Source organism: Lontra canadensis, unplaced genomic scaffold (genome assembly GCF_010015895.1).
Source record: "Lontra canadensis isolate GAN:19392208 unplaced genomic scaffold, GSC_riverotter_1.0 scaffold118, whole genome shotgun sequence".
NCBI classification, from domain to species: Eukaryota; Metazoa; Chordata; class Mammalia; order Carnivora; family Mustelidae; genus Lontra; species Lontra canadensis.
This window is the reverse complement of record NW_022631112.1, coordinates 3,762,972-3,783,474: the sequence shown is the minus strand read 5'-3', so window position 1 is coordinate 3,783,474 and position 20,503 is coordinate 3,762,972. Positions and strand designations below refer to the sequence as shown.

The 20,503-nt window shown below is 46.7% G+C and overlaps 1 protein-coding gene across 2 annotated transcripts in view; it reads right to left on the bottom strand.

The window, feature by feature from the left end:
* PRR5L (proline rich 5 like) overlaps positions 1-20,503 on the bottom strand; it is a 143,296-nt gene that overhangs the window by 84,496 nt on the left and 38,297 nt on the right. The gene's annotated exons all lie outside the window — the stretch shown is intronic.

Below are 20,503 nucleotides of genomic sequence, written 5' to 3'. Positions count from 1 at the left end.
TGTCTCTGGGATTTCCTTGTTTCTTTTCCAAGGGTAATGCGTTCAACTACGTATAGCCAAGCACCCCAACATCCATTTATGAGATCGATTTTCAGAAGACAAGTGGGGGGAAAGCCTGTCAGGACTTTGGTGCTAAAAGCGAAGGAAAGAGGCCCCAAAAAAGGGAAGGGAGATATCAGTGACTAAAAAAAAAAAATGTCAATCTCAGTGAGTCAGAGTCATAAGAATGAGAACATGCAATTCTCATTCCCACTCTGCCGGCCACTTCCCCGTCCTGGTTCTCCCTGGCACACCCCTGGGAGAAAGTTCTCTTCGGGCTCCAACTGGAACCCCAGTCTCATGAGCAAGGTTGAAATCTCCAGGGACTATTCCACTGTTTTGGTGCTGACAGAATATCCCCTCTCTCTCTTTCCTTTTAAGATATGGACCCATTGGTTATCACTTCAACCCGTGAGTTTGGACTCTCATCTGCCATTCTAGAAGGGCAAAAGACCTCAGGGGTCACTATTCCCAACTCTCTGCCTCATGCCGACCTCTCTCCAGCATCCACAGGAAGGGGGCAGCTGCCCCTCCGAAGGTCAACAATGGCTTCTGCCTGGACCCTTGGAGGGAAAAGATGGAAGAGATGTTCACTGCCTCTTGAAGCAGCCATTCCATTTTGGAACACTCCAGTGGCTAGATGTGACCAGGAATCAGCCAGCCTGAAACTTTAATGAAGGAGGAAAGCAAGTAGAACAAGTAATGTGCGTCAGATGCCACTTTGGGAAATTCTGCAGAAGGTCATGGGTAAGGAACAAATAGTGTCTTTGCCTCATTTTTTGATAGACATAGATTTACCTACATAAATGACCAAGTGTGATGGTTAATTTTGTGTGCCAACCTGACTGGGCTAAGTGGTGCCTAGATGGCTGGTAAGAGGTTTCTGGGTGTGTCTATGAGGGTGTTCTGGAAGGGATTAGCCTTTGAATTGGTACACCTAGTAGAGAAGATCATCGTCACTAATGGGGGTGGGCCTCACCCAGTCCCTTGAAGGGTGTGTGTAGAATGGAAGGCAAAGGTAGCGTGAATCTGCTCTCTGCCTGAGATGGGACATCCCTCTTCTCCTACCTTTGGACGTTGGTGTTCCAGCTTCTCCTTCAGCCTCAGACTGGGATTCACCCATCGCATGTTAACATAAATGGCATTTTTATGAAGACTGACTATATCTTCCAAAAGCTAACTAAACACAGTGAGAAGAGTGGCATTGTTTTTCATTTCTGCCAATCTCTTTAGTGTCTGGCTTAAGAGAAAATAACCGGATTCTCATATCTGCTTCTGCATTCGGTTATAATAGCCATGTCCTACAGTTGCTGGAAAACTCCACCGTGCTCTTGAGTGAGACTGGGAAAAGAAAAGGCAAATAATGGAGCCCTGCGTCATCGATGGATTAGTATTAGAATAGTTTTGAGCTCATGGACCTCATGAAAGTGTTCTCAAATGACTAAGGGTCTCAAGTAAGTAAGACCAGAGACATCGCTTCAGTGCAACTGAAAATGTGGGGTCCCTCGTCCAAAAGGTATTGGGCATTTCAAGGCGACCACAGCAGAGCGTTACGCCAAGCCGGGGCCCATCGTGACCGCACAGGTTCTGAGGCAAGTTCAGAGGCCCCCAGACCACGCTTGGAGAACTGTTACCGTGCCCTATTACTTGCATCTCCAATCAAAGGGCTGGCTTAGGGTCACAGTGTACACCGAGGTGCTACAGGGGTAGGAGTGTGTGTGTGTGTGTGTGCGTGTGTGTGTGTGTATGTCTAAGCTGCTGGATCACTAGGTGTAAGTGTTCTTGAGCAAGAGCATATCCATAATGAGAGAAAGGTGTCATTGTGCAGGTTTTTCCCTGGGCGTCTGCAGACCTTCCACCCTATTCAACCTCTTATTCCATACTGACCACACACACACACACACACACACACCCCTCTAGGTGAGGCACCGCACCCCTTGTGTTCCACATGGCTGCACACCAGAGAGCCAGATACTAACCATGGTTTCCTGTTTTGTGTTTTTATTGTGGTTACGGGCTTTGATCAGCAAAACTGATATGTACAGGACTCCTTTTCCTGTTTGGTGCCTGGCACATAGTAGGCACTCTGTGCATCTGCAGAGTTACAGTTCTCATGGCTGGGGCAGATGCTACCTATTATATGCTGTCACCAACAGATGGCTGGCCACACAAATACAACCTTTGGTCCTCCTTCCCGACAACGAGGCTCTTAGCGCAATCTGCAATCCTGCCACCAACGTCTGGACAACCGCAGCCAAACGACAAAGCCCTGCTCTCCAGCAACCAGCTAGCAATATGGCCTGAGGCTCACACGTGTACATGGCTGATAAAGGACATACGTTGTCGCTGTTGTTGTTTAAGGAGGCTCCACAGTCAGTGTGGAGCCCGGCGCAGGGCTTGAACTCATGACCCTGAGATCAAGACCTGTGCTGAGATCAAGAGTCAGACACTCACCTGACTGAGCCATCCAGGTGCCAGATTTCTGGTAACAATTAATCCATTTTAATGAACATTATACACATTTACAAATATAAGGCAGACCCATTTACAATTCTGGTCAAATTACCTCCCTCTTCGGCACAGAGAGAAGTGACTGCGGCTGCTCTCCCACTCAAACAAAAATCACACGACAGGGGAATGCATCTCTTGCCTAAAATGGCAGGACATTTTTCTGTTCATATTAGAAGTTCACCCTCCTGCAGGTGTAGGGACCTAGGATCTGTAGTTCAACTCTGCCCCTTGACAGATGGGGAAATTGAGGCTCAGAGACAAGAAGTGACTTATTTGGGGCGCCTGGATGACTCAGTCAGTTAAGTGTCTGCCTTCAGCTCAGGTCAAGACCCCAGGGTCCTGGAATGGAGCCCCGCATCGGGCTCTCTACTCAGCAGGGAGAGCCTGCTTGTCCCCCTTTCTCCCTCTCCCTGCTACATCCCCTGCTTGTACTCTCTCTTCCTCTCTCTGTCAAATGAATACATAAAATCTTTAAAAATTAAAAAAAAAGAAGAAGTGGTGCCCAAACTATGAGCCAAGACAGGAGAGGGAGGGGCATGGCGCCTGGGTGGCTCAGTCGTTGAGCATCTGCCTTCGGCTCAGGTCATGACCCCAGGGTCCTGGGATGGAATCCCACATGGGGCTCCCTGCTCAGGGAGGACCCTGCTTCTCCCCCTGCCCCCTCTCCCCCTGCTTGTGAATTCTCTATCTCTCTCAAATAAATACATAAATAAATAAAATCTTAAAAAAAAAAAAAAGAAGTGACTTATTTGTCCAGGAACACATAGCTATCTAGTGACAGCTCCGAGACACACCCCACTTCTCCGAACTATTAGATAACGGACCCTCCACACCAGGTGAATGTGGGCTTTCAGGAGAGGGTGAGCGTAGGTTACTGGACATTTAACCACGGATTCATCAGGGGATCATTAACAAGTAAAGCCAAAAACATCTCTTCCGAATCCAAGCTGGACTTCAAACCCTCTGCTTGTGCCCCGAGAGCACCATTCCTTCCCAGAGGTTAATTTGAAATATCTTTCCTCCCGCTTCAGCATCTCCATCCTCTTCCCCTCCATCAGCACGCTTTCCTTCTTTACAATGTGTATTCATCACCTTGGGGAGAAGAAAAAAACAAGCCTTCCCAGAGCAGGCCTCCCTTTTCTCACTTCCCTGGGTGCTCGGAAGCCTTTGCTGTCTGGCTGCCATCCCAGGGCTTTGTAGAAACCACCCGATCAATGTCAATGATGTGCTTGTTTCTAAATCAAACAGCTTTCTCCTTGCCATCAGCAGCCATGCTTCCCTGATAGCGATAGTTGTCCTAATAATATGGAAACTTTTATACTTAAACTAGGTCAGGGGTTAAAAGGCCATTTTTAAGTTCAGTAATTAAGAGCAAGGGCTTTGGAGCCAGACTGCATGATTCACCTCTTGGTCACAGAATTGACCGGCTGGATCCCTTAAGCAAGCTGTGCCTCATCTTCCATATCCATAAAATGGGAACACAGCAGTACCTACCTAGCTCATAGAGTCTTGGGGAATGTCCACGAAATGTGCTTAGAACACAGCCTGACACATAGTACATGCTCAACAAAAGTGAGTCATTGTTGATGTAAAATTCGTAAATCTGAAGTGACTGAGGGTTTTCATTGGCAGGACCCATTCCCATAGCACCAAAAAGAAGGGCTAGTTTATGCTCTGAAGGTTATGTTCCTCCTTGCTGCTCTCAGACATCCCTCTCTTGGGCATATTTCCTTAAAATAGATCCATTTGGAAATCTGTTGAGGCGAATGGCGCTTCCTCCCCAGAGGGTCTCCCTGAGTGTCTCAGAGAATTATGGGATCCGTACTCTGATCGTCCAAGATTCACTTCAATGAAGAACAAATTCAGATGAACCTTAAATTCACGGGACACCCAAAGCTTGCAACAAACATCACCAAGCGGCACTTTCCACTTCCCACAAGCTAAGCCCCTGCATTCTCCAAACCCCAAGCGGCTCCTAAATTTCCATGAGGTTTCCAAGACTGACGCTCTACCGTAGCCATGTACTTGGGATTTTTTTCCAATTGGCTCTTCACTTTTCCTTGCTCCTGGCTGGTAAGTGTAGCGTGCAGAAGCTCAAAAATCTTTCAGGAACTATTTGATTCCTTCCTTGTTCTACATAATGATAAGGGTGATGACGGTGGTGGTGGTGGAAGGTATTTCTAGACTGCTTACTAAGTTCAAAGGTGATTTCTAAGCACTTCGTGGGTATCCTCGTCCCTGCTTACCAATGCGTTCTTTCAAAGGCACGTGCAGAATTCTTCATTTTCTCACGCCCAACTTTGAAAAAATGACCTTTGCTCTCATTTCCACAATGAGCTTATATCTCTTAAGTGGCACGTTCGACAACCTCACAGCTTTTGTGCATATAGAAAATGAAGGGTTTAGTAATAGTCATATAAGACACCTCAAAGCCAAGCACGCATACAACCCAGCAGCCATAAATAGGGGACGATCAGGTGGCAGAAGCTGAAATAACTGTCCCAAGGTCTTACTCCTCTTTGGTGGTGGTGGATCTGCTTTTACCTAGAGCACAACTTTGTTCTTAATTATAAAACAGTACAAGCGGAGCAATGATTAGAGAACCTTCTAGAGCACTAGCCTGAGTGCTTACCAGGTCCCAAGCTCTGTGCGAAGAGCTTCTCATACGTTATCTTACGGAATCTTCAAAACAACCGTGAGCTAAGTATTGTTATTATCTCCATTTTACAGATAAGGAAACTGAGGTTAAGAAAATTATTTGCCCAAATCACACTAAGCTGAGGTTCAGTCACAGGTGCATCTGACTTCAAAGCCCAGGCTCTCAGGGGCTCAGTTTCTAGACTGATTTTGTGCAGCAGAATGTTCTTCTCCCTGTTGTCCATCCACACATGACTGTCCATGGCCTCCCCTGGCTTCTCTCCCTTCTCCTCCTCGCTGTGGGACTCTTCCATTTATTTTCACAACATCCCTGATCTTGCCCAGAAACTCTTTAAAGCCATCTCATGCACCACTGTCTCCCTAAGGACTTCCACAGCTCCCAGCACACAGTACATAAACAATACGTATTTGTGGAATGAATGAACTAATCGCCTAACGATTACTTGCAAAATGTGAAGCATTTCATCCTCAGCAAACGATCTAAAAGCTTTGACTTCTAAGATTTTGTGGTTTGGGGCCCGTGCGGGGCTGGAACTCTCTGTAAGCACACCCTTACAAGACGATGGTTCTCTGCCAGGAGTGAGTTTGGACCACCACCATCCTCCTGCCCGGGACATTCAGCAACGTCTAGAAACATTTTTAGTTCCCATGGCTGGGGGTGGGGAGAAGGGGGTGAGGACATCGTGGCATCTAAGGACAGGGTGCTCCAGCACAGGACAGTCACCCACAACAAAGAATTTCAGTCTCAGAATGTCAGTCGTGCTGAAGTTGGGAAGCCTGATGGAAGGGTTTCTCTTCCTAAAAGTGGTGTCCTGGTGGCGGAGACGGGTCAGGAATGCAAAAGCCTTCCTGTTTACCTGAGTTCCCCGGCCTGAAACCCAGGGTTGGCGTTGGCCTCTTGTTTGAATGGAAGGAACAGGGAGGAAACTGGGGATCCAGCTCGAGCATCCAGAGATCCAACTGACGGTCCTGACACCTTGGAATTACCATGATGTGCTCCTCTAGGCGAGATGTTGGGTCCCACTTTTCATCTAAAATGTGCGTGTGCGTGTGTGTGTGTGTGTGCAGGGTGGGGAAAGAGAGCCCTTCTAGCTCTAAAATCCTCTAGTTTTAACAAATGCTGAAAGTCGAACTTCTTGTTCAAACTTATCCCCCGATTCACATCCAATCTCAAGGCAAGCTTTATGTTCACTTTTTTTTTTTTTTTAAGATTTTATTTACTTATTTGACAGGCAGAGATCACAAGTAGGCAGAGAGGCAGGCAGAGAGGGAGAGGGGGAAGCAGGCTCCCTGCCAAGTAGAGACCTGCTGCGGGACTCGATCCCAGGACCCTGAGATCATGACCTGGGCCGAAGGCAGAGGCTTTAACCCACTGAACCACCCAGGCGCCCTTTATGTTCACTTTTAAGATCCTCTTGCAATCACCTCTTTTCACCACCCCCACTGTCCCTACACACACACAAACTCGCACGCTCGCACGCATGCATGATTCCTCTCCCCAGGCCCCCACTATCCCTGCCTGGATTATAGGCCGATGCTCCAAATCAACCTCCCTTTCTCCAGGGTGAATCCTCTGACCTGGATTCCCAACAGCCCCTCCCATGTGACCTGGGGCACGTTCTCTCTCATTTTCTCGCTGTCTACCCTCCCTGGAGGGCAGCTTCAGAATCCTTCTTCATGGAAATTTCCCCAAAGTCAACAGAAAGGCCTATTCTTTGTTCACACTCTAGTACCCCTCTCTGCCTAAAAGCTGGGCATAAATTTCCCCTGTGAAAGATGCCCTCCTGGTACCAGGAAGAAAAGAACATTCTACTACCTAAGATGGGAAGCTGACACTAAGATGAACCTGCACTTTAAATAGCCCTTATCTTGCCTTCGTTTCCCCCATGTGTTTCCTAGACAAGCTCCCACACTTTACCGCCCCAGAAGCCCAAAGCCCTCTGCCTCGTCCAACTACTTTTCCACAATTTATTGCCCTTTGTTAAATGGCATCCAAGCTCCCTAATCAAACAGCTTCTTGGAGATTTTCGTTTTTTCTCTATGAAGCTCCCCATGCCATGTAACACCAAGTAAAATGTGTGTGCTTTTCTCCCATTACTCCATCACTTGTCAGCTTAATTCACGGCCCTGAGTTGCAGAACCTAAGAGGGTAGAGGAAAAGTTTCCCCTCCCCTACAAAGGCAAAAGTATTATAGACAACTACCCACCACAGCTGTTTCTGCATTACGTGCACAGTTAGAGATATTCTCTATTGTCCGCATGGTGGGAGATGGGAGAGGAGTGGACTGATCTTTTGTTTAAAAGAACATGGTAATGAGCCCTTAGGTATAGAAGATTCTCTGGCTCAGACCAGAATGAGGAAGCAGAAACAAAGGAAGGGGAATGTGTTCTCTATAATTAAGTAATAAGAATTCTCTTTCCCCTTGCAACCTGGGTTGTACACACATCTGAGAGGCCCAGGAGTCTATGGGGAAGAAAATGAAAGCAGTTGCCCCTTGGGGTCAGGGCCTGCACAGGCCCCAGCAATACAGAGCTTGACTAGGTCAAGGTCAGAGACCTCTCAGATGCTATGGCAGTTATTCAGTAACATTATCTAGTACTTAGTTATCCAGAACCGTGTCACCAGGCACGGTTCTGAGCCCCTTACAAGTGTCAGGTCATTTAATCCCCACAACAATCCCACTGGTAGTGTGACCTCCCTTTTACAAATGAGGACACTGAGACACAGAGAAGTTAAGTGACTTGCTTAACACCGCCCAGCTGGTAGGAGGCACAGCTGGAACCCCAACCTGGGCAGCCTGATGCAAAGATTTGTGCTTTTCACTGCTTTCCTGGTATTACACGTCAGTGTGCTTGCTCTGTGATGTAATTCTGTTAGCCCAGAAGAATATGGGAGCTAAAACTGAGAGAGCATTAAATATACCCCCTTGCCCCAGGGGCTAAGTGGTGCAGAGAGCTGAGTAGCTCCAGCATCAGTGAGGAGGGGGCTGATGGGGATGGAGAAATGCCCATGGCAGGAAGTTTGCGATGGTGCTGGACTCTCTCCTTTGATGAGGCCTCATGGGGATGCACAGGTCTCAGAGTCGCTTTGTGTTCTGTTTTGTTATTTGTTCTATTTTCTAGTTATTGGAGGAAAGAGTGAGCCCAGTTACATCTGGACCACTGCAAGACGCCTTAGGTACGGTAGGGTTCAGAAGATGATGAGTTGTTAAGAAAAGTGATAAGCTAAATCTTCCTGTCCTTGCCATCAAGGAAGCAATGAAAGAGACTGCACCCCCATTCCTACAATCCCCCCCCACCCTCCGCAAGGTGGAGGGGAAGATGTGGAGTGCTCTGGGGCAGGAATGTGCATTATTTCGGCTTGCTTAAAGAGTGGGCATCACGGGATTCCGGAGAAAGAACAGAAGGCCCCTCGCCTTCCTGCCCATGAACAATTGACCAGAAGGAAGCAGAGACGCTCCGTCCCTGGATTTTCCCGCAGGAAACCTGGACCCTACTAGGGCCTCCTGCTTCCCCTCCCTCAGCACCCTGGGTCCGTTCCAGGTGAGCTCTCTGCCTGTTTGGAAAACAGATGCAGAAGGGGCCAAGTGCAAACTCAGACAGCATGTGTGTGCGTGTGTGTGTGTGTGTGTGTGTGTGTGTGTTGCTTCTGAAAGCAACTCAGATGGTTTTAGAAATGGCAATTTTTAAAATTTTCTAAATTTTTAAGATTTTAAAATTAAATTAAAATCTTTTTAATTTTTTAAATTTTTTAAATTTTTTATTTTTTAATAAATAAAATAAAATAAAATAAAAATTTAATTTTTAAATTTTTTAATAATTTAAAATTTAAAAAATCTTCATCAGACAGGGAGAACCAAAGGTATTTTTCTTCCCGTTTACCCTGCACCTACTGTGGGCTAATACCCTGTCTAGCCCCTAGAGAGAAGGAAACAGTCTGCCTCTTCAGATGCGTGGGTGGTGCTTAATTACTGAAGCTGCTTAATGACATTCCTGCACCCTGTTTTTCATCAGTAAAGTGAGAACGCTGGTAGCTGCCTTACAGGGGTGTTGGGATAGTCTTAAATTTTAATTCCACGTGAAGGCATCTAGAACCATAGCCGACACCAGCAATCTCCTCGAGCTCTGCGTCGATTATCAGTTTTTCACGATCTCTCATTAATAGTTATGACTTGAGCATACCTAGGATGGATTCCAGCTCTCCAAAGCTGTGACCGTGACACATACGTGGGAAATGACGCACATATGACACAGAACAGGACGACAGAGCATTACCAGCCCAGACGGGCACAGGGACGGAAGTGCCTAAATGTTCTGTGGCAGGAGATCCCCACGTGATCAGAAGAGCAGGACTCGGGTGTGCACAAGGGTGAGGTGGGGAGCTCTAAGCTTGGGATGTCCTGTCACCTTCCACTCGTCTCCCTCATCATGCTTTCCTGGGGTGCACCCCTGACATCTTTCATGCATCACCTGCCTTACTGGAGAGGCACAAGAGCTACAACGAAATCTGTGCTGTAGATGAGAATATGGAGACCCACAGAAAGCCATCTGGCCAAGCATCAACTTGATGTTGTCAAAGAAGACCATGGGGTAAAAAGTTGTAAGGTTAAGGGGACAGGCCGGTCACACTCAACTTTAGGGGGAAGCTGAGAGAGTAACTGGGCGGTTGTCATAGAGACAACCTGAGCAGTAAGGACCGTGACAACAAACTATTAACCGTTACTAAGTGCTCATTTGTTATGCCCTGTGTCATGGAAAATGCTGTGTGTAGACTCATCTGGTTCTTATGGTAACTCTATGAAAGAGGTGGTATTATTACTATTATTATTAACTTTCTTTCCTTCACATAGGAAAAGTGGGGGCGTAGAGAAGTTCAGAAACTTTCCCCAAGGTGGCTGGCTCTGAACAGACAAGGTCAACTGCAAATCCACGGCAGTCTACCCTGAAGCTTGGGAGTCAAAGCACCACAGCAGCTGCTTCCTGAGTCCTGCGGAGACCAGCATGTTCTGGAACATTTTAGAAAGGGGCCCTGTGGGGCGCCTGGGTAGCTCAGTGGGTTAAAGCCTCTGCCTTCAGCTCAGGCCATGATCCCAGGGTCCTGGGATCGAGCCCAGCGTCGGGCTCTCTGCTCAGCGGGGAGCCTGCTTCCCTCTCTCTCTGCCTGCCTCTCTGCCTACTGTGATCTCTCTCTGTCAAATAAATAAATAAAATTCTTAAAAAAAAAAATACTTTAAAGAAAGGGACCCTGTAAGGAACATCTACCGTCCTCTGCCTGACAAGAGATGGCGGGTCACAGTGGTTCAGGCCCAGACTCTGGAGTGAGGGTGAGTGTCCCCTTTGCACTTCTCCACCAGGTAAAGACCCTAGCATCCTCCATTCCCACCCTCTCTCCAGGCTAACCACGCTCCTCTTCACAGAACTTCCACACCCTTCACCTTCCCAGGCTCTGTTTCTGGCAATAGTCTAGTTTGCCCATGCCTGCCTTACAACCCAGCACCCCCAACTCAAAAGAGAGCCCTGCATGTGACTTGACTGGTACAAAGAACATTGGTACCCTCTCCCTCATCTTTCCTAAAATTACACTTTCACTTTCATGGCCTCAAACGGCTCTCGGTCTTAAGAAATTGCTGATTTGAATGGAGATCGTGGTCAAATAAACCTCTTTAAATCAAGTCAAAGCTTTTCCAAAACTCTGTGGGCAGAGGCACTCTGACACAGCTGAAAAATTCAAATGCTTTTTGATGTCATTTTAGGAATTCGAAGAAGAAATTTCAAAAGCAATACACGGTGTTCCATTTTAAATTAAACAACAGAGAACCGAGTAGAGAAAAAGCGATATGCTCCCCATATCACCCATTTTCTCTCCAATATAACCAGTATTAAGTTCGGATCCTACCTTTACAAAACATACACACAAAATAGAAGGGTTCCTTTAAAAAAGATTACATCCTATGCCAAGTGTCAGCAAACCATGACCTGCAGACTAATCTGGCCCACTGCCTGCTTTTATAAATAAAGTTTTATTGAAACATAGCCAAGCCCATTTGTTTACATATTGTCTAAAGCTGCTTTTGCTCTGCAATGGCAGGATCTGAAATATTTGCCCTTCGGCGCTTTATAGAAAATGTTTGCCCCTCTCTGCCCTACGTACTACACTCCAACCTTTCACTTTAGACAATATCACGAACATCTCTCAGGTCACTGCATATAGATCTAACATTCTTTTTAAAAGCTATCTAATGGGGCGCCTGGGTGGCTCAGTGGGTTAAAGCCTCTGCCTCTGCCTCTGCCTCTGTCTCTGCCTCTGCCTTCGGCTCAGGTCATGATCCCAGGGTCCTGGGATCAAGCCCCGCATGGGCTCTCTGCTCAGCAGGGAGCCTGCTTCCCCCTCTCCCTCTCTGCCTGCCTCTCTGCCTACTTGTGATATCTTTGTCAAATAAATAAATAAAATCTTAAAAAAAAGATTAAAAGCTATCTAATATTTCATAATACAGACGAACTGCAATTTATTCTATAACGTCACTATTTGTGATCTTGTGATAATGTATATTTTGATTTCCTCTCTGGTTGCTGGCAGCGAGCTTCTAAAACCCTTGGATTTTCCTGAGCAATGGGCTGCGAGGAAAGCCCTTTCCAACCATACCTGAGTTTATGCTAATGAGGTGACGCTTGCTGGGCCCCCTGGAGAATTTCAGGATGGGGGGCTGGGCGCCAAGGGATGCAACCATGTGATTGGAAAGTTGAAACTTTCAACCCTGCTCCCATACTCCTCTCCACCTCCAGGGAGGGGAGTGGGGCTGGAAACTGAGTGAATCACCATTGGCCTATGATGTAAGCCACCATGCTTATGTCATGGAACCTCCATAAAAACCCTTTCTGAAGGAGTTCAGAGACTATCTGAGATGGTAAGCACATCATTGTGCTGGGAGGATGGTACCCCCCAAACTCCACAGGGATGGAAACTCCTGTGTTCAGGATCCCCCCCCAGACCTTGCCCTATATACTTCTTTATCTGGCTGTTCACTTGCATCCTTCCTAATATTGTTCACAACAAACTGGCAATAGCCAGGATTCTGTGAGCCCTTATAGCAAGTTATCAAATCTGAGGAAGGGGTCATGGGAACCCCCAATTTGCAGCCAGGTCAGACAGAAGTGTGAGTAACCTGAGAGCCCACTACTGATTGGCATCCCAAGTGAAGCGGGTGGTCTTTTGGGACTGGGCCTTTACCCTCTGGGGTCTGGGCTAACTCTGGGTAATTCGTGTCACAATTAAATCAACTCGTAGGACACCTGGCTGGTGTCCACAGAGCAGTAGTGAATCGCTTGGTGTGGAAAAGTCATACGTTTGTAAAAAACAGATCACAGCAGTACCATGGATGGCACCCACCCCTCCCGCCAGGCAGGGTATTTGTGCCTTTGGAACAGGGCAGAAGAAGTTTGGCTCTGGGGACAGAGTGCCTTGGATCCTAGAAATGGAAAATACGCACAGATCATGTTGTAGATGCCTGAGGGCTAAAGATCTCACCCCCCCCACCCCAGAAAAACCCATGTATTTTTCTGTATGAATTCAGCATAAATTCAGAGATGGCACAGAATTCCTGAAGATGCTGTCCATGGCACACAACCCTTAGGTTAATGACCCCTGCCCCAGGTACACGGCAGTCACGTTCCTTAAGGAGGCTTACCCACCCCTTGTCATCACTTTGACACAGCAAATTTCTCTGTGATTCATTAACTCTTCCTTCCTTGCATCACTGACCTTGTGCCTGCTGTTCCAAAGGCTGGCTGTCACATGCCTCTTTCTTCCTCTGGCTATTCTGTTGGGCAAGATAAACTCACTTCCCAGACCTCAGGCACCTCCTCCCTGGCACGAAATGCCCACTGACCAACCCCACTCACAAGCACCATTCTTCCTGCTTCTCTCACCCTGACCTGCTTTCCTAGCCTCTCGTGAGAGCCTACGTTGGAAAGAGCCTTTTCCCTCATGCCCTTTGCCATCTGGATCAGTCTTCCGGAACATTCTTGAAAGCCATAAATCTTTCAGGTAAACTAGATTTTCCTTTCTGGCTCTTGCCTGTAAATTCGGTGGCTTTGTTGTGCCTAATTTTAACAAAGGAAGTTTGGCAAAAAAAAAAAAAAAAAATACTACAAAAATGTCAAATTCAATGGCCAAGGGCTCTCCACTGATATTTGCTTGTGCTGCCCCCTACTGGTTAGAAAAGTAGCACCAAATAAACCTGCCAGCAGGTCTGTCCATTCTTGGTCAAAATGCTCACCGATTTATCTTGATTTTTAAACAGAGTCTTAGAAAGTAATGTTTAGAAAGTAATGTTGATTTTCCTTATTTACAAAATCAGAGTACCCTGTGGTCTATTTTAATGCCTCATAATGTCCATTAACCGCTCTTATCCTTTGACCCAGAAATATCCTTTCCAGGAATCTGTCCCAAAGACATAGTAAGAAGTACAAACGAGAGATTATCTCCAAAAAGGGCCACCTTGTTATTGGTGGTGTAAAGAGTCAGAAGGAAGTTAAATGTCTGACAGTAGGTGACATGACACAGGCATCTGGTGGAATATTGTTTGCCTTAAAAATGATGTTAATAATTATCAATGATAAGAAGAAATGTTTATGTTAAATAAGCAGGACATGAAACCATGAACCCCTGTACAGTCTCAACTAAGTGTGCCTAAGTAGTGTAATGAGGCTGTCTTACACCATCATACGTTTCCCTGTTTTCCCATGAGCATGTGATACTTGCAAAATCAAGAAAAAAAAATCATACATCTTATTTTCGCATGGTGGAAAGTTCACAGAGAATCATTGAGTGCATTGAAAATCAAATGACCCCGATTTATAGATATCCCGACTCTGTGTCCTTGGATGAGACACATCCAAGACCTGTTTTCCCAGCAGTAAGTGGAGGTCTTAACGGTGCTTGCACCACAGAACTAGTTTAAGACTTGAATATGCATTGCAAACCTTCCCGCACAATCCTTGTCTTCCATTGATTCCTCCCATATATTTACCTCTGCATAATTTGCCACCTCAAGAAACTCAAGCCCTCTTCCCACCATCTCATCATTTTCCTACAGTTCATATCCCTTTTAAAAAAATGGTGTATAAACTCCCAGGCTTAGCCACTTTGGGGTTTTTTCATTCTTTTCTGTGGGCAACCCCCTATACAAAATAAACCTTTTTTTCTTGTTCACCTGTCTTTTGTCAGTTTAATTCACAGTCCCCAGATACAGAACCTAATAAGATAGTAGAAAATGTTTTCCTCCCCTACACTGCCCACAGTTGCTAAACTTTAGTAGGGAGCAGGAATCATGTAGTTCCCCCAACACACACTATGTGCTCAGTTGAAGTCCCTTCTTGTCTTTTTTGGCTGTTCAGACCAACCACCTTGCATGTGTTAAAAGATAAAGTGAAACATATTAAAAATGTTACATTTATTTGAGCAAAATCAACTCAAATCAGGCAGCACCCAATCCAGCAGAAAGATAAGCATTTCAAGGGATTCTATGAAATGAAAACTTCTATATGAAGGAAGCAGGAGGAAGCAGGAGTAAGGAGATATTATACTAGGAGGAAAAAGTCGGATTGGCTATTGCAAGCTTACTTTCCCTTAGGGGATGGCAAGGGTCTATCAGGCAGAGCGCCAGGGCTGACCGGGAGATTTCTGATTGAGTCATTTAGGATTCCATTTCTGGGAGAGCTGAAACTGTAATTAAGTCAAGTCTGGGTTTGGGGAAGAGGGTAGCATAAGCGACTCCATTTTGGGAAAAAGGCTTCAGTATTTCAGGAGCAGGATCATGGCACTCGTAGAGTCAATCTCAGGCAACCAAGAAATTCTCAAAATAGATAGAGGGCTATTTAGGGTCATAAGGATGAATTCTTACATACTTTTCACACGAAGGTGGGGGTACCAGTAATAAAATATTTTAGCCAAACTATAGACCTTGAGTAACACTGCTTGATAATAACTGAGACCCCCTTTCTGACCTCCATTATTCCCATCAACATGTTGCTAGTATCACCAAGGCAAACCCATTTCTGACACTTAGCTGGCTAATGGGCAAATCACCTGGTATTTCTTAGAGGTGTAGATAGCTGAAGCCCTTCAGATGGTCCCTTCTGGGATTAGACTTTTCCGACATCATGCTCGCGGACGGCTCCGGAGCGTGGACACTCGACTGGAGGGGTAGCTGCCCCAGGTGTCACTTTAGATAATACACACAAATATCACATGCTTTGCGCTGACGTGATGCACAGGGAACTACAGACATAGCACCTGTAAGCAGTACCACCAGTCCCTGACTCGGGTCCACACACAGCAATTAGTGATTATTAAATCTGCTGCAAAAATTCTAGGTAACACCATCTTCTGAATTTGGCATTGCATTGTACATGCATTTTACATGTACTCCCTTATAGATTATGAACTAGGGATTCTTCTTCTCTCCCTCCTCCCCTCCCTCTCTTTTTTTTTCTCTTTCTCTCTTTTCTTTTAATGAATTCTTTTTTTCCCATTCCTTTCTGAAGTGTGGCCAACGTTTAATGGGGAGGTAGGCTCTATGGTAAGGGTCCCCAGTCAGAACACTGAACAAGTCAATGCTGAATCCAAGTTTCCCAGGGCAGAAAGGTGATCTCCACCCCACCCCCATCCCTTCCAGGTCTCACTGCACCTCAGGAATCCCATAGAAAGGCCTCCTTTGGTATTCTGAGAGCTCTCCATTCAGGGTGGTTTTATCAGAGAAATTAAACCAGAAAGCATTCGGCTCAGATAACAGGATTAATTAACATTCTTCTCATTCTGCAAACAAGCCCTCTGGGAGGAGTGCCACTCAGGTCTTAGGAGGTAGGACCAGGGCCGTCCTGGAGCTGCCCGAGGCTGGCAGGTGAGGTTGGTTCTGCCACACGCTGGGTTTTTCTTCGAGGAACGAGGAATGGTGTGTTAGAGTACAACAGCCGCCCCCCTTTGCTCTCCCCCCACCCTCGTCCTCATGGGGCAGTTCTGTCCTCCTGTCCAACCCAACCCCCTGCCAGGTTTTCAGCTTTGTGTTTCCAGGTCGGTGTTGACAGACTGAATGTGGCCTTCATACGAACGGTTGCAGTAAGAAGAGGCAGGAGGTAACACGGAGGGCGCCTTCCCTGTGGTCTGTGCCAGGCTGAGCCCTCGGAATTCGTGAACTCCAAAGGAGAGAGCCTTCAGGAGTGGGTGGTCTCAGCTCTCACCACCCACCCACCTTGAGTCTGTTGCATCCTCCCAAAAGATCTGCTTCATCAAGGATTCATGGCAATGGCTCTCCCACTGAAGACCTGTGAGCCCGTTGGAATCGCACAGCACACTGCACAGCCGTGACCTAGACAGCTTCTCATTGGCTGTCTCCTCCCACTCCACACCCAAATTTCTTTCCTCTTTCAGTTGTCTCTGTTTCTCCTCTTTCTCTTCCCCTCCCTCGGCCTCTATTAATTCCCTTGATTTTCCAGAGCCATTAAGCACTAGGGCTCACCTTACAAAGCCCATGGGCATCTCAGCTTACAAAGCCGCCTCAGTCCCCAGAGCCCAACAACTTGGCCTCCAGACCTTTCCTCGTGTGAGGGACCTTTTAGCACATTCCAGCCACATGATCTGAAATAATCCTCGCATTCTCGAGAGGTAAGAACTCAGGACAGTTATCAATCATCCCCGTGTTCACAGCAAGAATCGGTCAGAGGTGAACTTGCCCACAGAAGTTGTCCAGAGCCAGGAGGAGTCTTAAAGGCTCTGTTTGCTGTGACCACAAGTCCCAGTGGGTCCAGAGCGGCCCACCTGAAGCGTGTGTGCTTCACTCTCCAGAGTGCTCTGCTCTGGGATCTTAGGGCCACCCTGACTGTGCTCAGCCAGCTCTGTATCCACAGCTTCAGAGACGCTTGTCCCTCGTGGGACAGCTGTCACCTACCCGAAGCAGCTGCATCCCCCCTGCCTCTGCCTCTGCCTCAGAGTGCTTGAAAGCTGACCAGGCAGGTGACCCAGCCCAAGCCATCCCTCTCTGTACCGCAGGCTCCATTCATCCCCCTGTGGACCCGCTCCCCAGCCCAGGTGGGCTCAGGCAGGCTGGGGACCTCGGAGGACGCTAGCATGAAGGCCACGACGTTTGCCCGGGCTGGCATCACCTGTACTCAGGGAGCCCACGGGGCTGAGATGGATTACACTTGTTTATGGGCTAATGTTTCAATTGGTTGAATTGAAATAATGTTGGAGGGAGGCTTAGAAGAATCAATGAACTCTCTTTTCCAAGAGGGACAGACTCGGAGTTTAGGGGAAAGCCGTCCCCCGCAGCTGGCTGGCTCTGAGATGGCCCCAAAGGCTCTCACCCAGCTTCCCTTTAGGGCCCTGATTTCCTCTGGTGCAGGTTCCACTCAGTTCAGAGCCTTTCTTTGTTTGCCTATTATTGGTATCTGAGGTCAGCTCTCTGGGGTTGTGTTTCTGATGTGGGGCAGGGACAGGGCCCCTCTTGCCTCGCTCTCCCTTCCCAGCAGGGCTCCACAGCAGGGGAGCAGTGAGGGCTTCAAGGCAAAGCCCCAAGCCGGAATGCCTGGGTGAGTCCCAGCCCGTCCACAACTAGCAGTGTGGGCCTTCATTTCCTCATCTGTAAAGTGGGGATAGGAGCAGTACCTCTTCCAGAGCCGGCCAAAGCGATGAAAAGACATGCAGCACAAGGTCTGACGTGGAGGGTAGAAACACACGTGCTTCATGTGCCGAGCAGTGTTTGCCTCAGACGGGTCAGAAACACAAGGGTGGCCCTAGGTGTCTAGCTACCAGGGAGGAGGACACCATACCCATTCAGAAGGAACAGCCTCCGTGGAGCCTGGCTACCTGGGCCCCTGGGCAGACAGACCCACTACTTCTGAAATCTTCCAGTGTGTCAAAAGAAGCCAAAAATCCAGAGTTTTGCATGGCATCCTCGAATTTGTAGATACCGACAACAAATTTATAAAGAGTTATTAAACACCAGGCTGCACAAGATGAAGCGAGTCAGGGGGGCTGATCCTGTGGGAGGTTTCCAGACTGCAGCCTCTGCTCTCTTCCACCCCATCAAGTCAGAGGAGGTGAGAGGTGAGAGTGAAGCTATGCTGGGACGGCAAAATACAGAGGTAGTGAGTTGTTTTCCTCGTAGCCAGAGGAGGATTTGATCATCCCAAGGGACGAGAGGGGACATAGGGTGCCGCTGAGGCTCAGAAGGTGAATGGGAGGTTACAGTGCCCTGCCTGGGGGGCATACCTCAGGGAAAGGCCAACCCAGTTGAGGAAATCTTCTGGTTGGGACAAGGCGACAGGAAAAGTCCCAGTTGTGGGTGGGTATTTTCAAAAGGCCACTAAATCTTCAAATCATGAGATCACCCTTACTTTCTAGCTACCTTCTTGATAGTGATCAGAGCCTGGGCTCAGGAACCAAGCTGCCTGGATGAAATCCTAGCTCCACCCCTTACCGGCTGTGTGACTGCGAATAAGTGACCTAACCTCTCTGTGCCTCATTTTTATTTGTAAACATCAGCAGTGTCTATCTCATAGCTGTTGAATAAAGAAATTAAGTGGATACATGTGAAAGGCCTAGCATGTAGTAATTACTTGATAAATGTTATTTTGAGCATAAGTAATAATCATTTATGTATATGCCAGCTCTTATCGCTCAACAGTGCAATGGAAATTTGTGAAGTACTTAAGGTGTGCAAGTTTTTATTTTTTGAAGTTTAATTTTTAATTAATTATTATTATTATTTTGTAATCCACCAGTGTGGGGCTTGAACTCATGACCCAGAGATCAAGAGTCTCACACTCTTCCGACCGAGCTAGCCAGGTGCCCCTACGTTTGCAAGTTTTTTGGTTTTCGTTTTTTTTTTTTTTTTTTTAAGTAGGCTTCACACCTAACATGGGACTTGAACTCACGCTCCTGAGATCAAGACCTGAGCTGAGATCAGGACCTGAGCTGAAATCAAGAGTCAGATGCTCAACCAACTGAACCACCTGGGAGCCCCTACGTTTGTAAGTTTTAATAAGACTCCATAGGAAATATTAGGACTTGGAAGACAGATCCAATGCCTTATTTACTACTAAATCCCCAACACCGAGCACCATGCTGAATGTAAGGTAGGAGGCCAATGAATGTTCATTGAGTAATGGGCTGCTGTCCTCAAGGAATCTAGAATGAGGGTTGGGGGCAGGAGACAAGACCTAAATGTATAAAAAATTAACAATTAAAAATTTATGCTGTTCAAGTCATCAAAAGAAGAACAGTCTGAGATAGAAGTGTGTGGATATCTGAACAACTTAAACACATTCTCATTGCTGGAAGAGCTCAGCCTCAAAAGAAACCATCTCAGATTCAAGCAGAAAGGCAGAGGTCTCATGGTGACAAAGGTGTGGCTTGGATATGAAACAAAAAGGCATTCCAAGAGGGCTGAGTAAACAGAGACAGGGTGATAAAGTACTAGGTGTGTTTCACAGACAGTAAGCAAAGGAATTTGATGGGGACAGAATGTTCAGAAGAGCTGGTAGGTGAAGGAAATCTGGAAAACTGGGTTGAAAAAGGCTTTTAATGCCAAGCTAGGGTAGAGATTACTAGATATTGTCCTTTCCTTTTTAATAAAACTTCCAATTTATTTGCCCAGAATGCGCTACACTCCTTAGCCTCATTGGTAGCTGGATGCAACCATGTGACTAAGTTCTGATTTGGTTAAGACTTAAGTGAAAGTCCTACTTGCAAATTCTGGAAGGTGGGCACAATGGCTGGAGCTTTGGCAGCCATCTTAGATCATGAGGCAGACTGCTCAGGTTGATGGAAGAGGAAGGAAGGATCCAGGATCCCTGATGACTCCACCAGTTTCAGAAATAATGGTCACACAAGAGAGAAATAAACTGTACTGCTTAAGCCACTGTTATTTGGTGTTTATTTTAAAATGCAGGCAAACCTAATCCTAACTGATGAACAAGCCAAAGACTTCATACTTTATCCTGGGATAGTAGGCAAACACTGGAAAGTTTATGAGCTGGCAAATAACAAGATGAATACATACATATATATTATTCATACTTATTAATATATATTCATATGTATTAGTCACATACACACACACACGAGTTGGGTTGTGCAGTTTTGGAGGTTGAGAAATCCCAGTATCTGTAATCAACAAGGAGAGCCAATGGTATAGTTTAGTGTGAATGCAAAGTAAAAGAAGACTGGGCACCTGAATGGCTCAGTCAGTTAAGCATTGCACTCTTGATTTTGGCTCAGATCATGATTTCAGGGTTG